The sequence below is a fragment of the Xylocopa sonorina genome, chromosome 7 (assembly GCF_050948175.1).
Source record: "Xylocopa sonorina isolate GNS202 chromosome 7, iyXylSono1_principal, whole genome shotgun sequence".
NCBI classification, from domain to species: domain Eukaryota; kingdom Metazoa; phylum Arthropoda; class Insecta; order Hymenoptera; family Apidae; genus Xylocopa; species Xylocopa sonorina.
Genome location: NC_135199.1, coordinates 2,408,018 through 2,417,500, shown reverse-complemented (window position 1 = coordinate 2,417,500; position 9,483 = coordinate 2,408,018). Strand labels below are relative to the sequence as shown.

The window sequence follows — 9,483 nt, the reverse complement described above, 5'->3', positions numbered from 1 at the left end:
TATTCATAAACAGTCGAGTGATTTGTAGAATATAACTTACTATTACGTGCTATAACGTCCCCGTTTCCTTTGAATTCTTCGTTTCCGCGAGCTAAAACTTGACTGTATCGCGCTCTGCTTACGAACAAACTGATAGTTACAAATCTACCAAAGTAAAATATTTGGAATATTTCTTCTCAGCTGGTTGAATTATTTTAAAGTTGATTAATAATTTTTAAATTAAAGAAAAATATGTATCGTTCCGATTCTAAAGTATCGAGTTCACATAGCGCTAGCGCAACCAGAAATTACGGTTACGTCGAAAGAATTATAGACGACGTTAATTTAATTTTCCTCCGTTTCCTTCCGGTTCGCGAGATTCTCTTTGTTCAGAGGGAATCTAAGATGGGAACCAATTCAGAATTCTGCTGACCAAAGGTAACACGGAGGAGAAAAGTTTCCTGAAGGCAAAAAGGAATGCATTGTATAAAAGTTCGCAGACCACTGTTTCTGAATTGCTGAATCTCAATATTGCACAAATAGTAATATGCTATTTTATCTGTTTCCTTTATCATATCTGTCCATTTCTGAGGGACGAGGTTGTTTATTAGTTTAACAAAAACTTTCAAAAAGCAATAATACTTGTGATAATGAAATTTTCATGAAAAAATTCATAACTCATTCGGCAGAAATTTAATGAGAATGAAAATATTGCCCAACATCGGTTAATACATTGCTCTTTTCTGCTAACCTATTTTTCGCGAGAAAGAACGTATCCAACTATATATGTGACATTCTATCAGTTAAGCCACCCTAAGTTGGCTGGTGATCTAATTTAATTGACACCCTAATAGCGAGCCTGCACGGCCGTTGGAGTTCCGGGTACGGTGCTCGAACGTTCGAGGAGAAGGATGAAAATATAAGGGTGGTTAACCGGGAGACGCATGGGGCGAAGACAATTGAATTTCATGGGGGTTTGGCCGCTTAACCAGCTAATTGGTTTGTTCATGTTACTGCAAGTACATAACTTGTCCTCTATTGATCTCATTCAATATTTAACCACATTTTCTCTATCTTTTCCTTCCGTTTTTTTTTCATGGAATTAAATAACATTGCGAAATTTTGATTTTAGTACGTTAAATGTTGATATATTGTAATTTCAATTAGTATATTAGAAAGTTTTAACGAAATTAGATTATTTCTTTCTATACAATATGGTGTATAAAAAGTGAAGCATGAACGTAGTTGTAAATATGAAGGCCGAAATTTAAATAGAAATTGTAAATTATGCGAATCGGGGTTCCTGTGTTTTCGCAATGGAAGCAAATGAATTCCTCGCCGCTGTTCCACGCAGGGGAAGCCACTAAGAAGAGAAAACTGTGCCCCTTTACGGCACTTTCATGAAGTGAATATTTAACTTTACGTCTTGCGGGTTAAAAATGCTGACCTGCCAGCAGAGGTTTAAAAAGTTGGCGAAGTACCGCGATAAAAGATAACGGCTGATAAAACTTGCTCAAAGTTCCGTGCCAGACTTTGCGGCACTCGCGTTAGGCACGTCGAAATGACACCATATTCTTCCAATTAAAAAGTTCTCGCGGCCATTTGATAAGCAATCATTGAGGGCTTCTTTCGATACCTCCCGCTATGGATGTGTTTCTATAGAAAAATCTTCTTATAAACATAACGCTATAAATATATCGCATTTCTAAACTATAACTGATGATACATAATAACCCAACTAAAGAATTAGTAACAGTACAGATGATATTGATGCAACAATAAAAAATTAAACTAACGTAAAGTTACACTTACGTATAAATTTACATGGATAATTGGTATAATATTATATGTATAACGTAGATATATAATTTCGATTTTGATTGACCCTTAAATAAATGTTATTTAATGTTATTATGCGTGCGCGTAAGTAGTATCTTTTTTCAAATAATTCAAGATATTGACTAAAGGTATTCGATTAATAAATGTTAAAAGCAAAGAGTGGAAAAAAAAACCCCCGATCGTAAATTTGGGGAGAATCACCAGGCCCCGGAGGGATTCGAACCCTCGATCTCCTGTTTACTAGACAGGCGCTTTAACCAACTAAGCCACGGCGCCTTTGGCACGTTTGAAAATTTCGCACAAATTCCATATATATCGTGAATGTTTTATTAATAAACTTAAACAGAGATAATATAAAAATATTTTTCTGACCAATTTTCATTTGATTGAATAACATCAATCTTTTAAAACATTATTTTACATTTAATAATTTGTATTGCAGAATATTTCACAATACTTTACTGGCTACAAGTAAATAATAAAGCAAGTCAAGTTAAATATTTTACATGTGTAAATAAGCAAACATGCAAATAATTGATTTATACGTAAAACCGGCAAGCAACTGCAAGTATAAATATTATTCTTATGAAGAGTTGTAGTAACAAATGCGTATGCCACTAAAAAGAAAATTGTATGCAAATTAAGCGCAAGTAGATAAAATTCGAATTGTTTAAATTAAAATATCGCCATCAATTAATTGACCTTCGATTGTATTTTTGAATTTTTCACGCAGACAGTTATAATACATTAATTTCTAGTATATTCTCGAGACAGCCGAACTCGTCAAATATTGAAACTGCAATTCAGTTTCGTTCACTTTGACTATATCTCGTCTCTTCGTTTTCGTACGTTAGTTTACAATCATCGCGGAATATGTACGCAACATGTACTTAGGTAAGAAATTTGGTTAGAATTTCTGTTTCTTCAATTTGATTGCCTCGTTTGTGAATACGTAACGCGAGGGTGTAATCAAGGTTGCCGGTATCAAAAGATTTCCTCCTGATTTAGCCAGCGAAATAGATTAAAGATGTGGCTCGAGGCAAAAGGATATTTCCTTTTCGTCAAGTTATCTCGCTTACTTCGTTAACGGCTAATAATCCGTGAAACGGGATTGCTCGAGCTGTGGTTCATTAATTTCTGATTTATTCGGTCGTTAACATTTAAAACGCCACCGAAAGACTTTGCCCGAAGGTTTTCAATGCGCGTTAAATCGGATTCCCCGCGAATCTGGTTTAGTTTGATCGATGCATTTTTAATCGTGTACCTGCTCCATTCACGAATTGATAGATAGTTCGGCTTAAAGACTTCAATATGCCCTTCCTTCGTCCGCAACGCTAATAATTCTCATTAAGCGTCCACTGATAAATTTCAACCTTTACTATTCCCCTTTCAGTCGCGCCGAACGTATCGTAAATTAGATTTTTACCAAGCAAAATGTTATATACGTATTCTGAACGACAGGTTCGTTTTCATAACAAACCTAAAAAATGCATTATTTCGGGGGAGAAACGGCCCGTTTGACGATCAAAGTGAAAGCATCGAACAGAAGGATCCAAGGGAAGTCAGATAGCGCGTATTATGCAACGCGAACAGAGAGGAGTTCGCATGGCCGAGAGAATCGAGAAATATGTAGCAAGGAGATAGATGTATGGATAAAGAGCAGACGGAGGAGACGAGAGAGAAGACAGAGAGAAAGAGAGTATCGGGGGTTCCTCGTAAATTCTCGCGAATAGCTTCAAGTAAAATATAGAGGTGGCTACGTTCCGCATATGTCATTCCTGCTCTTCCTCGCTCACTTTACGAATACTCGCGGACGATCACGTACAGACGGATAGGTGTGCGGATGTGTTTCAAACCCAGTGCTTCTCAAACCGACGTTTTACGACTAAAATCGCCGTTCCAGCTGATATTGGCCGCGGTGCGTGACTGAATCAGCCGCCATTGCTATATACTTTTATCTTTTATCAAATTTATTTTATGCCAGCTTTCTTTTCTCCTATTCTTGCATTTGTCCTGTTCGTCCGTTCCGAGTTGAATGTATAATATAAAAATGGAACGTTGTCGGTTCGATGAATCTGTTCTACTATTCTTTTCTATTATCAATGTGACCAACAACACGAATTGTTAAGAAATAGAATATTTCTGGCGACGAAGGTTGTGGCTCGTTCTAAGAAAAACAAGTTTCTAGTGTTGATTGTGCACACGTAATTATGTGTTACTCGGACAAGAATTTCGAATTTAATTCCAATGTAAATCAAATATTTCAGGAAGAAAGCTGTTTATATTTGTCCCAACGTTGGTCGCTTCCTACTTATTTTGAACAATGAGAGTAACATTTCGGAAACGCTTTCATTTGTCGAATGATAATTTAAAAAGATACTCATAACATATTATCTGCAACAATAATCATATGAGAATAGTGGAATCGATAAGGAATATTCACGTTTGCATTCTAGTCCGGAAATTGAGGAAACTTCCTCCCTTTAACCGCCCAATAGGAACTATCGCGGACCGGCGCTGTTTGAGAAACGCTGTTCTAACTTACATAAACGGCGGTGCCATTTGAAGCATCGCGCATAGGTGGGCGGAGGAAAGAAAGAAAGAGAAAGGGCGAAAGAGCGGAGAGCAAATCGTGGGGACATTTCACACGCGAGAGAGCACATGCTCCAGCCAGCGACTACGAAGTACATTGGAAAGGACAGAACAAGATGTGTGCCCGATGAAAGTACATTTTCCGGTTGTGTACCAACGCCGGCTGTACGTACATACTCTTTTCTGTTTTGCCTTTCAAGCTGGTTCGCTTCGTCGGTTTTGACAATTTTTATCTGATCATTAGTTCCTTTACTTTATTCTTCTTTCTAAACGTAATTAAATATTAAAATCCCATTCATTTTAGAGATTGATTATTGTTACTGAATTATGGAAAATAATAATAATAATAATAAATTTTGTGTTTTAAGCAGGAAACGTTTCCATACTAAATAATAGTTACGGTGTCAAGTTCGATCGTGATTTTCTAAAGAAACGGTCGGAACAGAGGGGCGATGCAGGAAAAGAGGAACGGCGCCGTGGCAAAATAAAACTCTCGAAACAGAAACTGGCCGAGCTGCAGTATCAGTTTCCGTGAAACCAAATAATTTTTCTCTTCGGTTTGTGGAAAATAACGCGAAATATCGTTCTTTCGAGGCGAGGCCGATTCTACTACGGCGATCCACCGCGCTGGTGCCGATGCAGGGGATGAAAAATGATAGGGAGCAAAAGAGAGAGCGAGAGCGACCATAGTAAGCTCGAAAAGCTCGAACAGCTCGAAAAGCTCGAAAAGCCCGAAAGAGAGTGTCACGTTTCCATGGAAACATGGCGGGGCAACTCCGCCTCTGGACTTGCCGGTTCGATATCCTCTCGTCTGCACCCCTTGCTCCAACGTCAACGTGCTCCACATTTTTCGTAGCCAGCCTCGGCGAAGCATTTTCCCCGCTGGTTCAGTAAAGAAGGGAGAGAAAAAAGAAAAAAAAAAAAAAGAAGAGAGAAGACAAGAGGAGCCACCGATGGCGGAGCGGCGATCTGAAAAAACCTCTTTTTTCCAACGAGACGCTTCGATACTTGCGAGTCGTTCAAGGACTCTCGCCGCCTACCACCTTCATGCTCATAACCCAATTTTCGTTCCGCGCATCGTTGCTTTCGATTCTATTAAGTGGAGTAAAAGTGTACGCGAGAAGACGCGTAACTTAATCCTGTTCGGACAAGAGAAACTTCATTCGCTTCTAGATTTGCATTATTTTGCTTCGGGTTGACGCTCTTGTGAATTGCTGCAAGCTATCTGAGACTTGTTGAATGAAAATTATGATTTCTCAAGTAAGAGCGAGTACAGAGTGTGCGATAACAGTTTTCAAACGTCCCTTTATTATTCGTAAAGCGTATCTTCCATATTCTGACATAAACAGAACTAAAAACGACACGTATGTAAATAGCTTTCAAGGGAAGAAGAGAATGATCTTTATTGTCACTGAAGTGGGGCTTTAAGCATTCAATTTGAATTCGAACAAACTGCGGATTAGCTTGAAGATAGGGACATGTAACTCGCTAAGGTTCGTAGCCGCCAAATTTCGTCGGAATAAGCTTGAAGTGGTACGCGCGAAACGTGGTAAAAGGTAACGTTACCGATATCTCGGCTGGACGTGACTGCGACGTCGGTCCGAGGTCGAGGAACGTAGGTTTAATTTCGTTGAGTGCATCCAACGGGTGATCCGACGGGTCGACGCTACCCTCTGGATATGTGTCTATTCAGAAACATGTGCATGTAAGTCGTTATGCGCGGGCGCGCGCACTCGCGCGCGAACGGTGGCCGTGAGCGATCACAATACATCCTGGACTTCGTTTTCAAGCAAATCTGTCGTCTTAATGTTTGAAACATTGTTTGAACACCGTTTATGAACGCTATCGGCTTACCGACGCTTCGTTTTAGGCAATTCAGATCTGCGCGCTTGATCTATGCGATGGAATATATTTGGAAAATAAACAGATCAAATCATAATCGTTATCAATGCAAACGCAGTTCGTGCAAATTTTTTTACTTTTCGAGAGCATTCGATCAACCCTTAGCCACGATGTGTTCATTGTTAGGGCAACGATGGTACGTCCGCGTGAGTAAATAATACGTACGAAGACACGTCGCAGCAGTGATTCATTCAGGTAGAATAAAAATATATTTCATTCTCTGGCTACGGTCGGAACGAAGCTCAGCCGACTCCAGAGGGGCGAAATGCTGGCTTAAACCAACCCCGTACACGCCCGACACCCCAAGGGTAGGTTGGACTCGGATCCGACCAACCCGTGGCCGCCATTATTGACCATCGGTCTTGATTAGTACGATACTGTTCTGCCTCCGCTCCTTGCGCAACCTTCGACATCCACGAAACGTCGCGGAGATTTCCTTTGAACGTTTCGCCGTGCCTTTTCGTTTGTCATTTGTTTCCTTAGTTTTCCAAGGGAAGACGTTTCAAGATTTTTCCGCTCTGGCAAACGAACGAACTTTTGTTCACAAAGGAACAGTACCTCGTCATTTATTCACCAGCCCGTTATCGTACCAGCTTACTTCATTGATGAAAAATTCTGGCCCGTAGTCTCGCTCGTGTGAGCGGCGACAGGGCTCGATCTTTGGAGACTATTCGTGGAGGGATGGTGAATTTTTCAGGAGGATAAAAATAATTGAAATCGCTCGAAATTTTAGTTATCATTAAACCTTCAATCGCTTCTCTTTACTCTTTGTAGCGAAATCGGGCTATTCGCATCCAAGATTAAGTTTGAAAAACAACTTATGGGTGCCAAGAAGAAAGCACGTGACCGTTGTCATCGGGACTTTAGCCACATTTTCGAAAGTTTTCCTACGGAAGCATCTTACGGATACGTTTCAGTGCCCGTTAGCCAGCTGAGAGATGGAAAACAGCATGCTGGACAGGAAAGCAACACAGCGTTTCACAGCGTTTCACAGCGTTTCACAGCGTGCTCAGAGCGGTTTCTCACATTCGAGTTTCCATTCGTTCCGGTAGCACGTATCGCAAATCATTCCGAAATCTTGTAGCAGGACGCGTCGCGGTGTCCCCCGCGCGCGGTTTCTCGCATAAGGGAGACAGGTTGCGGCGCAGGCGTGCCACCATCGCGATACCCCACCAACGTTTCCCCCCTTTTAGCGCGAGCTAGTGCGAGGGACGAGTTCGGTGGTGACCGTCGATGGTAGGGTGGAAATCTCTCCTCCGACAGGGCGATGCACACGGTATCAGAGAACGTTCGGAGCCACCACCACCTTTCTATGCGTCCCTCCGAGTCCCTCCGGGTCCCTCCGGGTCCCTCCAGCCTTCTGATCCTCAACTGAACGCTGAAACCAGGAAACCCGCGATGCCGGCTCCATAGTGCCGCGGTATCCGCTAATCAAATCGCACATTCCGAGATCTCGCGGCCAGAGTGTACCTTGCTCGGTCAATTACGCCCAATTCAGAGACACTCGTCGTGACTCTATCCTATACCGTTCGCGTTCACGAGTGATAGACGCGAGAAACTGTATAATATCTGTTTACGGGGATGCGGATGATACACGAGACGGCGGGAGTGATCGATCGCCGACAGTGGACGGTGACAAAGTGAAGAACGAAACATCGATAACGAATTAAATGCAGGAGATCAGCGGAAGGTCGTCATGGAACGGTTCACGGGATGGTAACCGGCGTTCTTCATTTAGCTCCGCGAGTCGGGCCATCGGTGTACCTTTTACGGTGCAGGTCTCCGCGGGAGAGCATAAAAGGAGACCGGGAAGATTAATTCGAGTACGGGCCAATCGAGCTGAGAGATCGGTCACAGTCGAGAGCGGAATTCGAGGGATTCCGAAGAAAAATCGGCCGAAAGTTCGCGGGCCGGGTGAAGAAAGTCATTGGCAGTGGTCAGAGCGGGGGATAATCATCATCGGTTGAATGGAGGCGAGCGTCGCAGGCCGATGACGAACTCGGGACGGTTTCGCTGGGGCCGATCCGAGGGGAAAAAAGAAAAGGAGAACGTGGCGGCGGGACGAAAATCGCGATTCAACAGCCGTGGAATTCGCCGTTTCTTCTTACCGGTCGCCGCGGCGCGACACGCATTCGGGCACGGGGCCGCCGGACGAAAAGAAGACCAGCGACGACGCGCAGCGCGCCCGGCTGCTCCGTCCGAAAGTATCGCTGCTGACGTGATTCATTGGGTTTTTCTCTCTATTGGCATCCGGGATTTACATCGGGCCCCTCGCGCACGATTTCCATTGACACGCGTGCAAAAACCGCGCCACGGCCTATCCCGCCGCTGATCAAAGGCGAACGGCCGAGATAGACGCGCGCTGCGTCCAACGGATTAGAGGATAGAACCGCTCCCATCTTTCGTGCTCCGCGGAACTGTTCCCCGTTCGGTACCAGAGGAAAAAGGCTCGAGAGGAAGATTCTTATTCGAACGAATCGGAACGCGTCGAATAAGAAAGCCCGTCGATTATCATTTCGCTGCTTATGCTACCGACCTATACGTTGAGAATATATATATATATATATATGTATACATCGAATCGCCGAATGGCCATATCGGGATCAGAACCGGAGGGAATAAGAAAGGCCATCGATTTTCGACGCTATCTTGTATAATAACGGCAATGGAACAACCGCGCGGAAGCTTTTTCGCGGTGCACTTTGTAATGACCGATTACGAAACCGTCGAGCGTGAATCACGACGGACCTGAAGGATAAAGAGTTCCAAAGCGGCCGAAGATAATCCCAGCGATACCGAGCGAAAAAATTTCGATAAACCCGAGAGAAGAATTGACCGAGCTGCATATACGATTTTACAAAGAACAAGCGTAGCGATCACGGAGAAACATAGCCAAGGTTATGGTCGAGATAAACCGAGACCTGTGAAGAGCCCGATAAGACCGTGGACCGTCGCTCTGGACTCTAGAACACGAGAGTGCGTGGCTGGCTTCAGGTCCGTTCGGACCTCGCTGAAACTCGAGGTGCCCTCCTCGCTCCGATCCAGTCCGATTCTCGATCTCGAGCCGTCGATTCCGTCACCGAATCGTACCACGTGCCGCGTCCAACAACCGCAAAAATCCTGCTCCAAGAATTTCAGTAACGCCGATCATTCGCCTTGGTGTCGCCGCGC

The 9,483-nt window shown here is 43.3% G+C and overlaps 1 non-coding gene across 1 annotated transcript; it reads right to left on the bottom strand.

The window, feature by feature from the left end:
* Positions 1-2,020: 2,020 nt before the first annotated feature.
* On the bottom strand, positions 2,021-2,094 carry Trnat-agu (transfer RNA threonine (anticodon AGU)). The gene has a single exon. It is a non-coding gene; the product is annotated as a tRNA-Thr (tRNA).
* Positions 2,095-9,483: the final 7,389 nt, after the last annotated feature.